The sequence below is a fragment of the Brachionichthys hirsutus genome, chromosome 4 (genome assembly GCF_040956055.1).
Source record: "Brachionichthys hirsutus isolate HB-005 chromosome 4, CSIRO-AGI_Bhir_v1, whole genome shotgun sequence".
NCBI lineage: Eukaryota > Metazoa > Chordata > Actinopteri > Lophiiformes > Brachionichthyidae > Brachionichthys > Brachionichthys hirsutus.
In genome coordinates, this window is record NC_090900.1 from 9,305,648 (window position 1) to 9,318,035 (window position 12,388).

The following is a 12,388-nucleotide window of genomic DNA, read 5'->3' on the forward strand; positions in this document are numbered from 1 at the left end:
GAGGTGAACAGGGTGATTCTCAGCCCAAGATGGCTCCAAGGGCATAGTTGTGTGTGAATAATGTCTGAGCTGAGGAGTAAATATCATCTGGTGACATGTTGTTTGGATTGGTGCTCATGTGCAATTGGATTCTTGATGTATCATGGCCCAGACTGCCTGGCCACCAGCCTTGCTGGAGAAGACTCGCCCTATCAGTCCCCCTGAGACGCTGAGAACACTGGACGGAGAGGAGTCTTTCATGGCTGGCCCAGTAATGCAGTGTTGCCTGAAACGCCACTTTGACTGTGAGCTGTTCTGATAGAACGGCCCACTGAGGTAATGCACCTGATATCCTGCAGATATTCAAAATTGTCCATTTAGGCAAGTGGATCAATTTGGGGTTTAAATTACTGGCACATTATGGAATGAGATCAGTATCAGCATTGTCCAACTAATAGTATGAGCTGAATAGCCTGTCCTCTGAGGTCAAACCTTACACCGACCCGGCCTGACAATAGCTGTCATTAGTGTCATGCAATGACCTTGCAAAAAGTGTTTGAGCGCTTATCTGGATTATTAAAATCCTACCCTTATCGTATCCCCAGAATTCTTATCAACATAATCCATGCACTGTTTGACTTGACATGCTGCAGAGTCCGTACGTATTTGTCGTTCCATTCAGAAGCATATTTATCTAACACTTAACCAATCACACCGATCAGCAGAGGTAATCAACAGTGAAATTGCATCACTTACCTCACAGGAATATGGATACGAATTCATCCATAAAACTGTTTAAAGCTTTAGCTAAGGGCTTCAGCGAGGGCACCATGTGACATGCTTTCACATCCTTCCGCAATCTTTTATTATCATAAACATTCAAGCACGGTTCTTAGAATATAGGAGTTCTGTTTACCGGGAGTCATCGAGTTGTTTGTACCTTTTATATAACAGCACACATTTAAGTTGTCAGTCGCAGCCAGCAGACGCTGCACTGAAGCCCTTCTTCTGAATGAATTCTATTGCTAGTGTAACTCCGGTGGGCTGAGAACACCCACATACACAAAACCTTTTTGAAGTACATACAGTGATTATTCAAAAGATATTTGTGTGTCCATCCAAAGGGGGTTTTCACTTTGATTTGATAAAAACAACAACAACTTTATTGCCTCTGGAGCTAAAGTGAGCCCCTTATAGCTCTTAAAGACATCAGGAATATACCTTATTACGGAAAATACACATTGATTTCCCCAAATAATCTGTGAACAGGATGAATAAATCACAAGATCAAACAACTTCTGCTTCAGCATTTCGTATGCATTTCCTCTTTTATGTCTGAATTCAAAGAACTCCCACTTATGTCTGATTCTTTGAGCTACTGTCTGCCCTCATGAAATGATGTTCACAGCCTGCATCCCCAACAGTGAAGCTAACACCTTAAGCTTTTTTTCCCTTTTGATCACTTCTCAAAGTCTAATTTATGGCAAATTCTCACCAGTTGTATTTATTTTTTATTTTGGGGTTTCTACATTAATTATATGTACAATTACTTGTTAGTGTTTGGCTATATTAGCAAGGGAAAGATGGGGTTTGTGCAATATTTTATTTTGGAGTTCAAACCAATTTGTACTTGTCTTAAATATTATAGGTTTTAGATACAGTACATTATTCACTGCTTGATGTCTAAATGAACTAAATGAACATATTGGGCAGGCAAAAAGTATAATATCTAAATATTTAGTGGTGTAGTGATATGATAAAATGAGAATGTGTCAATATTTAATAGGAATCTGTTAAAACTGAGGATTCCTATATTGACTGCAATGCTTCTTGCAGGAGGCCGCTTCCAATAACTATGAAGCTGAATCTTTGAAGGGAAACCTTTTAAAGATTTCAGTTTAGCAGTGGACAACAAGTGGACTCTTAAAACTCCCAAACCTTCCCGTCAGTGTTATCCCCTGCCAAGGAAAGTCTTATTTCCATTCAAGGTCTAGTTAAAGAGCAGGCAAGGGTTACAGATGTTAATCACTTTAGTAGTGGATCAGCCTCTCTGATCCTTCATCTAATATGCAATGCTGATGGCTGATAATATATTATTGATACACCCCCCAGCTGATCCTGATAGGCCAGTTTCAACCATGACTATCAATCCAATAAATATTGTATTACAGTTTCCTCCAAAATATGAAGACCGCACGCACTTCCAGAGGTCTAAATGATGAATGAGTCAAAGGAATTCATTTGGCAGTGCCCATTCTGATTTGTCTGCTGGGATATTAAAGTTATGTTTCTGGATTCCCTTTTTCCTGTTGTGCTTTTGGGTTTTCCCTGTCTGTGCCCTGACTATTTGTTTAGAAATATGTGAGTCCTAAAAGTAAACAAAAAATGGTAATTAAACCATTTGAACGTTGAAAGTTAGATAAACAGTGAATTCACTTAATATTAGTTCATTTGATCTTGCATTGGGATTTACGATCCTTCTGACAAGGGTTAAAAATGACAGTAAAGAAGCTTTAAGTCACTTTGACAGCTTCACTGAACACACTGTCATGAAATAACCTTCTACCTGTGAAAGCTCAATGACCCCATGCACCACTCACTACACAGAATACATAATTCCTCACCTAGCGGGGTGGTACAGTGTGGCTTGAAGCTCCAAAAGACAGCACATGCTGATTTGGTGGAATCCCATAGCACTCAAGACAACTTCACGAACAAATTATACTTGTATGTCAAGGTATTACTGTATTTTATTTCCATATTTTTAAATTCAGCACATTCTGCTCCAAGGTCATCAGAATCTTCTTTGTTTGGGCTGTCACTCAGATCCTCAAAGCCCTCTTTAACACTTGTGTGCAACGTGCAAAGCTTCCGTTCCACATCTGTGCATGACAGAAAAAAAGCTTCTAGCCGTGACACCAGTCTAACATGCATCGAACATGAAGCAGCACTTTGCTGTTAGTAGTACCTGCTTCTGTTGAGGAAAACATTGTGGACATAATTTAGGTTCACGCGTGATGTTCCTCTGGGCCTCACTTTTACAACATCGTAATTATGTTATTGAACATCACACTTCTAGTGGATCCTAAATGAACGTCAGCCTCCAAACATGTTGCTGTGAAACACGTTTACTGTCTCGCTCTGCATCTAATTTTTCAACAACACTGCAGTTTAGAACACAGAGATCTATCCTCCAGATGCACTGCACTGAAAATAATCAGGTCAGGGTATGCTAATGGCGCCCAATCCTTAAAGTTTCATTACAACATCCACTTTATGAGCACAATTTCCTTCTGCAGCTTTGAGCTATTTCATTTTCGTGTGGGATGGCTGACTAGCTTTTTGTTTCACCACTAGACGTGTCCTTGTCTGCTATTTATTCACTGCATTGAAAGTAGCTGATTTTATAATATGTGATGCTAAAAGGCTGTCTGATGTCTGGAGGATGTATGCAAGTTTGTGTCTGATCCATGCAGGATAAAAAAGCTTTTAAAACAGGTGCAGCGACGAGAAGGTTGTGGCAAGTTCCAGTGGCCATTAATATCAACACAAACTCCCAGACAGAAGATGAAAAGCATTGATACGTTTAAAGTCGGAGATGAGTCCTTTATTTTTAATGGAAGAAAACGTCAGAAGGCAGATGGAACATAGAATGTATACTGGAATTATGCACATAGCGTAAAAATATAGATAAACTCTACAGTTCTATAACTGTGCAAAGAAAAACAGAAATATGAGTCAAATTCGTTCTTCTTCTCTAAGCAGAAGCCAGTAAAATGGGATTCAGTCATTAATGAGAAGGAGGAAATTTCATCCAATTGTGTGCCAGTGCGACTCTTCAAGTTAGTAATGCCGCAAGGCCACACTTGTAATTAGTTTAGGGAAATAAAGGAGGAACCATTGAATTTATCCAAATTAAAGAAAGCATATTGATAATTATAATTTAATTCCAGACACACCACATACTGTATGCTCACACTGAAAAGCTTCTGAGGTAAACTACCACCAGCATTAGTCGCCATCTCCCATATACTGACACTGTCTCTATAACATCCTCCTGTTATCAATATCCTTTCCTACTACTGACCCAGTCATTTCCTCCTCTCCTCTTTGGCATGCTAATTGTTTGCCTTATTCATTATACATTGTGGAGACAAAGTGAAATCCATCAAGCAAGTAGGCTCCCTACTTTATCAATTGCATCCTCAACATCATGCTTTAAAGGATCTGTTTACATTTTCTGTTTCATACAGGGCCAGCATAATTCATATTTGACAAGCAGTTGTCTGTGCCTAAATGACTGATTTCACTTGCAGATGTTTTTTTTTTTTTTAACTCCTCTCTATCAAGACCTGATTGCATTTAGTCCCCAACCACCCCCACTCTCATCCCCAAACCCCCTGTGGTGCATCATGGCTCTGCCGTTGCAGCTGATGCTTTGACCTTTTTTCACCTTATTATCATGTTATATTGATTACATGTGTCGACGGCAAGATTTGGCTAGCTCCACATAATGATAGCTCCTACCTGTTCCATTGTTTACAATAGATTTTAAAAGTGTCGCAGGGCCAACCCCTTTGACTCAGATCATGGCGCTGCTCATCGGGGTAATTTATGAGTGGCGATGAGCGATTCCTTAAACTGCAGTTGACCTTTGAGCTGCACGGATGTATTTCGTCGCTGCTCCTTGAGTGCAGACACACTCAAAGCAATGTCACGTCATCTTTGTTTCTATTAATCTCTGTGTATAAAATACCTTTTGTGTCTGTGCTGCGTCATAACCCGAGCTTTCTATTGACCTTATAGTTGATTATGATTCACATGCTCCAAAGTCTGCTAGGCAAGAGTAGTAATTGGAAAGGGTTGCTATTAATCTTGCATAACTTTAGGTCTTTATAAATCTGATATTTACATTATTAACCCTGAAAATAGCATGATCATACAAATTACTGTTTACATTATGATACTGTATTAAATAGTTTAATATCCTCCATAGGTCTCTAGTTTTCCTTGTCGAGTCACATCTCCATTGTGCATTACTGAAGCTTTGCTTATTGTGCAACATTTCCATATTGAAATGTATATGTCGCTGCAACTTAGGCAGAAATGCTGGGAGCAAGGGAAAAAGTCTGGGCACATGACTAAACACAGCTTGAATAAAGGTTTATAGCATCACATCATCCGTGAGACATGTCTGACAGATTTTCATCTGCAACCGTGATTGTTTAACAATGAGAACAACAACTCCTCTGAGCTCTGGCAGCAATTACACACTATTTTAATTAAATTATTCCCCAGAATCAAGGAATATGTTAACATATTAATTATAACTCTCATATACAGTGTGTCTGCTAAACATGAGGCTCCAGGCAGAAGTTGATGAGCAGAAAGACTGTCAGCAGGTATTATATTTGTTTATAATACCTCTATGTTCAGACACTTTTGTTCAGACAGTATAGTTGTTGTCACCTCTTTATCGACTGAAGGGTCAGGGTCAGGGCTGGCCAAGGGTCATACAGGTCACCAACCAAATTGTCTGCAAGGTGTGTGAGCAATATCGTTGTCCCGTTTAGCTAGATATTTAGTAGACGATGTAAGAGAGGGGTCAATCGTCCCGTAAAACTCTCAGCTAAAAACAAAATAATCGTTCAAAGATTATCAAAAAAAATTAATCACCCTGACGAAAGCTGCAATTTTCCTTCACAAACCTGCATTGGCTAAGACAAGACAGCCTCTATGACTACTGCGGCCCACTTTACAGAGAACGTGTGTCGCAAGCTGTCAATGGCTGTTGTTTCAGGGTTTCTGCTTGGAGGAGTGCTATTGATTTCCTCTCTGCGCTCCTTCCACAAGTGATATACAGCCTTAATCTAATTGGTGTGCAGGAACTTTGGGGGGAGTGATGTCTACTGAGACGTGTGTTTTTGTATTATTGCTACCTTCATACTCTGAGTTTCACTGACCTGATGTCAGCTGCCCACACGCTGACAAAGCATATTTGATCACAGGAGAAGCCATGAACAAAAATTGTTGAAGGGGGGAGGAGTATTGAGTAAAAGTGAGATTTAATTTGAAATTGCAGATCTGTCAGCTGGTGTTGTATGTAAAATGTGTACAAATATTTACTGCATGTACATTAGCAACAATGGACATGAATGAATTCACCAGTGTAGAAAAATACTGCTAAGTATGCTCAGAATTAAACTTGATTCATTAATGCATTTATATGTTGGTGCAGAAGAACCCCCCCCCCGAAGTTCAACACACCCTGCAGATGAGGCAAGTTCCTTGGCTATCAAGATAAATAAAATAAAATAAAGTATTTCATAGCATGGTGCATAAAACTGCTGACAATATTTTACTGAAGGTCACATGTCTGTGAAACCGAAGGGGGTTGGGGGGTTGGATGAGTCAAAACAAGTCTTTACAACCAGAAAAAGTATGAGAACCCTTAATATCTACATGATTATATTTAGAATGCCAAATTTCCATGCAAAGATACTTTCCAAAGAAATCAAATATGTACAAAAATGCAAAAAATCTGACACGTCGAGGGGGCCTTGACCAAGACATAGACAGGCTGTCGTTATCGTGTGCTCAGCCCTGGGACCACACCCACACCAAGTCCCTCAAATGCCAGGTTCACCCAAGAGGCCGGCGTCTGCCAGATAGATATTCTTCATCCAAAAGCAGTGTCACAGCAACTCTGTCTGTTTGGCTGTTTACATCTTTATTGTGGGTTTTATTTTTTCCAAACTATACAAATGTGGGTCCTTCAAAAAGGCCAACATAACGTCCAATGGTGAGACGCGAAACAAGTTCAGTGCACATTTCCCCTTAGAAGCGAGGCTGGTTGCTGTGTCCTCCTCCTCGTGCCAATCGTAAAAAAATCAACTTTGATGAAAGGCAAACACCATCCAGATGTACTCGAGCCTTGCCTCCAGACACCTTCCGCGGGTATCTGTAGCATTTTCAATCTCACGCTCTTGTACCCCTTGAATCCGGTGGTGGCGTTCCTCAATGTGAGTGTGAGACATATCGAGAGATGCCAAGAATTTTTTTTTATGCAGTTTAATGCACTTCACAATGCAGCCAAGCCTATAATCATCTCCCATAGAAACATCAGATTTGCTATATTGTAAAATTTATTTCAAAGCCCATTGAAGCTCTATTTCAGTTGCCTTAAGATGTTCAGCTCTATCAGACCATGATGTGCTGTTTTTCCTACCAATGCTAGGTATAGCACAACTTCTCTGCTTGCGTGAAATGTTATCAGTAGGCCTGGGTCTTCTTTATATGTGAACGTGTTGTGTGTGTTTATATTTTAGCCATAATAATACATTTTATTTATATAGCGCTTTTCTGGACTCTCAAAGTCGCTTTACATGTGTACATAAGATAAAAACAGCAAAGGAACGGGTGTGGGTGAGGAGGCGAGCAGCGGAGTTTTGGATGTATTGCAGTTTATTGAGGGTTTTTGATGGTGTACCATAGAGAATGCTATTGCAGTAGTCGATTCTGGGTGTGACGAAGGTATGGACACTCCTGATAAATAAATGGATGTATGTTTGCATGTGCGTCATGAATTCTAGCACTCGATGTTAATACCTTTGTAGCGAGAAATTAAATTGTCCTGATATCCTCATTAACCACTGAAATAAAGATACACATCTAAATTTGCTCATTGTACTTTGATCATATCATAGTGCCACTTATGTTCAATTAAAATGCAGTGCAGTAATTTAAACCAACACGTGGATCAAGAAGATGAATGAATGAATGTACATAGATTTTATATCATGGATCCATGAATTGTATTTAAATGATGCTTTTTTGGTGAGGTAGCTGTGACCTTTGTACAGCATTCTGTACAGTTAACAAAAGAACACCTCAAGGTGTTATGGACAGCTCAGTGAATCTACCCTCTGTCACCCCAAGCCTCCACCCATGTGGGCAGGGCAGCGGGGGGCAGGATTGTGACCCTGACAGCAGAGTGCTTTTCTACCAGTGTTTGCAGCCACAACCCTGTGCCATCAGGCCACCGTTTACCATGAACCAGAGATGTGAGAGGGAAAGCTGTGTATTTATGTGAACTCGCAGGAGATCACATGTGTGGTGGAGATAAAAAAAAAAAGAATTCCAAAGGGAATCTTCTTGTGGAGTTTAAGTTGACTGGAAATTCAAAAGCAATATTAGAGCAACTCTGCCTCACTATTTTAATCTTGGGAATGTACTAAAAAATACCCACATGCTTTTAGGGTTTTTTTTTCTTGAAAGGATTATGAAAAAAAGGGATTTGTTGTAACAAGAGGATGCCCTCCACCGCCACTGTTTCCACCATCTTAACTTTGCCAACTCCTGCTTGTTACTGTGATCACTGTCCCTTTGGCAGCTTTGCACAATAACATGTCTTCTCACTGCAATTAAATACTGCAGGGTCTAACTTAGAGAGATGGCCCCTTAGCAGGGCTGGTACCCTGGGGAGTTGTGTAGGAGAGAGATGGAAAGGAAATAAGAACGCACAAGAAGAGTCAGTAAGTAGATGGAGAAAGATGGGAGGAGGGAGAAAGCGGGAATGCAACTTGCCAAAGCTTCCCACCCACCGCTTGTGTCTGTAATCGCTTAGGGAAAGGCTATATCAGGGAAAGACTATATCAGGGAAGGCGTTGTGGTGTGGTTTGCTGACATCTTCGTCTCTTCTGCCCCCTACTGCAGAGGAAGTACTGATGAGAGATTTCAAAGGGACTGGGAAAAGAAGAGGCTTTGATGTCTAAATGTCTCCCTGTTTCTTTGCAGCAATGTGCCTGTAGATCACAATGTACAACTCATTAATCTGTGGTGGCAAAGGGCAATTTTATTTCGTTATTTCACTGATGGACAAAGGGGCTTGTTAAGTTTCTGATCCGCACCAATGACCCAGTGATTACACTGCCACGTTTATAGTGTTTTCTGTTTTACATTTTTAAATGCTAATTCACTGAGAAAGATCATTTTAGCAAAGGCTGTCTCAGTGACAATCTGCTAGTATTATTATTTCCATATTTGACATGCCAAAACAAAATTGGACTCTTGCTTTCTTTTCAAGTCATATGGAACATTATTTTTCATGCTTGTTTCTTTAGCTCTTCTTCTATTTGTCTCATACTTTCCGCAGCACAAAGCGCCAAGGATCAACTCCATTGTTTTTTTACAGCTCCTGAAAACTTATTTTAATCAGCTTTTAGAAAAGGATATTCTATAATGCTATTATAATCTGCCAAACAATATTTAATCTACTCATCTCAATGCAGGTTTGAATTACCAAAGCAGTCATAGAAGTGCAGCATTTAATAATTTTTTTAAATTTACATTATTATTTAACATAGCCTATGTGAGTGTGGTTGGTTGTTTGGTGAGAAAATAAATCACGATGAATAAAATCAGGGGTATTTGCTAACAAGAGTTGGTTTGATTAGATGACGAACAGGTGCATTGACAACACTAATAATTTAATATGCATTCACACGTCAAAAGGTGCTCTTTTCTGATAATTGCCGGCTGTTGTCACATCTCATGGGCTGAATATTCTGAAAATGTAACTCCCAAGTGTCTTCTAATTGCTAAGAAAGACATATTTTATTTTAATATCTTCATTTACTTCCAACATTCCGTTGCATATAATGGTATGCTCTTTTTGCTGCACAGTCATGCTTGATATAATCAGAACCATGCATTCAAAGAAGTCACTGGGGAATATATTTTTGCATATTAGAACAATGTGCAGCACTGTGCTAATCCACGTGGAGCGATTTAACAATTATTCAGCTCGACTCTGGAGGTTAAAGAACAATACCTGTCTCACATGCTTCGTCAGTAAATGGTGAGCATTCCTGGTGTCCTGCTGAATAATGGCTGTCAAGAAAAAGACATGCAATCAATCATGAACAAAGTCAGAGCCATAGTGAAGGATACCAGTCCAGCTCGGGCCTCGCGGTTCTGACAAGGCAGCAGTTGTGTAACATTTGACACCAGATTGCTGTAAATTGAGATTAATGGACACTTTGTGTACCCTATGTACTTTAAAGTGTATAAGATAAAAAACGTTTGACCTCAAATGGAGGAAAAGAGGTTTCATTGTGCATGTGTGCAGAAAATTAGGGGCCTTGATCTCCTGTGCCCGTGTAGATTAACAGTGCACATAATGGAGCAGAAAAAAAGCTACTGAGTGTAGTTTCAAGGGTTCTGCTAAATGGGATCGCATTCTTGGCATGGTTTCAGCATCATGTCTCACATTTTATCGCTCCCCTTCTATTCTCACTTGGGAATTTTGAATTGCCCAAAGTATAACATGAAAAATATCGTCTGCTGCTGGCGGATTCCTTTGTGTTTGTTCTTTGCGGTGGAGTCCGCAAACAAAGTCTTATGTGAACTTCTTTGGAGTCTCTCTTTTTTTTTTCTTCTCCTAACTCTGGCAAACCAATTCTCTTATTTTTTTTATTATTTTAAAGTTAGAGAAAAGGATCTGACACCTTGATGTTTAAAATCTTTGCAGCAGCCCTTCGTTTTCTAGCTGAGGCAGTCACTGGATGCCGTTTTTATTTGGGACGTTAGTTATAAATTAACTCGGACAGGGTAGTTCAGGAACTCACTGTAGCAATAAACACCCAACTGTGTCACCATCTCAAAACGCAATCGTTTGTAGGAAAGCATGCTATGTAATCTCCCACTCATGTCCATTCAAACATCCAGCCAAAATGCCCTTAAATGGACCGCTCGTCCCATTTACAATGCAATTCAGTCTATGTATAATGTGTGTGTGTGCGTGTGTGTGTTTCCCCATGATTTTTGCTGTTTCAAGTTCCAGAATTCCTGCATATTTTGCTTTGAGCATTTCTGGGACTCGAACTTGATTGGATGTGTGTGTGAGCAGATACTTATAAGATTTATAAAGCTATTGCAAGCAGCTCAGTACAAACAGAGATATGCTTGAACTCTTTGCTACAGTATGTCTATGCAGGCCTGACAACAAGTATCATGTAATGCACGTCTTTGCAAATCCATGGACATTGTCAATTGGCACATCTTGTGTGTGCTAAACACTAATCCCCAGCAAAAGACAGCCAGAATTCTCAAAGTCAACACAGTAAAGGTTTTTCCCCCTTTTACACTGAAGAGAGTAAAAGGCTCAGACAGGCTCAAACATGATGAGTCAATATTACAGATAAATCTGATTACTTGTATAACTGCATGAGCCGAGAGGAAAAAAAAAATATATATATATATATTATTCCTAAAAAAAATCACTTTCATTTTAATGTGTTAGCAATGTTGTCAAAAATGTACCGCATATTAAAAAAGTTTTTATTTCCTTGATTCATGCATTAATAAAACCATTGGTGCATCCAGGGAAAGAGGGGCATTTGTGAATGGCACCTGTCCTGTCACATGCCTTTTTTTTAAAGGAACATCTTCTAAATCCTGCCTTCCTGTAATGTGGGAGAATTAGAATGGGAAGGATTCCCATGGTTATGACTTATGCTGCAACTTGGAGCTCAATGCAGCCGCAGAAGTAGCATGGGTAGTGTCTCCCTTGAGCCGGTCCCAAGCCCGAATAACTGCAGAGGGTTACGGTAGGAATGGCATCCGCCGTAAGATTATGGCAGAATTAAGCATGCAGTCGATTATAAGGTTGATTAGCTGTGGCGACCCCTGATTGACTCTTATTTATACATTAGAATTCCTAAAAATCTGACAGGACTTTGATGTGTAATGAGAGTGTACTTGCAGAGTCATGCAGACGAAGGCGTTAGCAGTTGCAGGCTAATGAAATTTATTATGGTCAATGGTTCGTATACAGTCTAGTTAGCCATTGCTTTATTATATTTTAAGGGCTGGCCCGCCTCCCATGTTCTGTTGTTTTGAAGTTCATGTGTTTTATAACCACCCCTTAGTTATTTCGTCATTTCGCACCCTCTTGGGCTGCAAAATAATTGTGTTTCTTTGCTTTGAGTGTTGTATTTCGTTTGTGTTCACCATGAAGGTTTATCTATATTTTCACCATCCGGGTTTTCTGATACCTTTATTTCATTATTTTTCCTTTCTTTTCCTTTCACTGGTGCTGACGGCCTTGGCAGCAGTTCACTCCTCTTGGTGGGGATTTTATTGGGCTCCTGACTTGCTTTTGCTTTGCAGTGGCACAGGTGATTGTTGTGTAGATCCTTTCTCTATTTTGTTACCTGCTGTCGTGTAAACATCAGCCCTGTTGGCATTACCTTGTGTTTTCTTTCATGTTAGTTTGTGTATGCCCATGGTGATCAATATTTTAACTGATGATGAATCAATAAATCATTTGTGTGTGCCCTTGGGAACAATGGATAGATAGATAGATCTCATTTTCTCAGTGTTTTCTGGTCTAAAACTAGTGATTTTG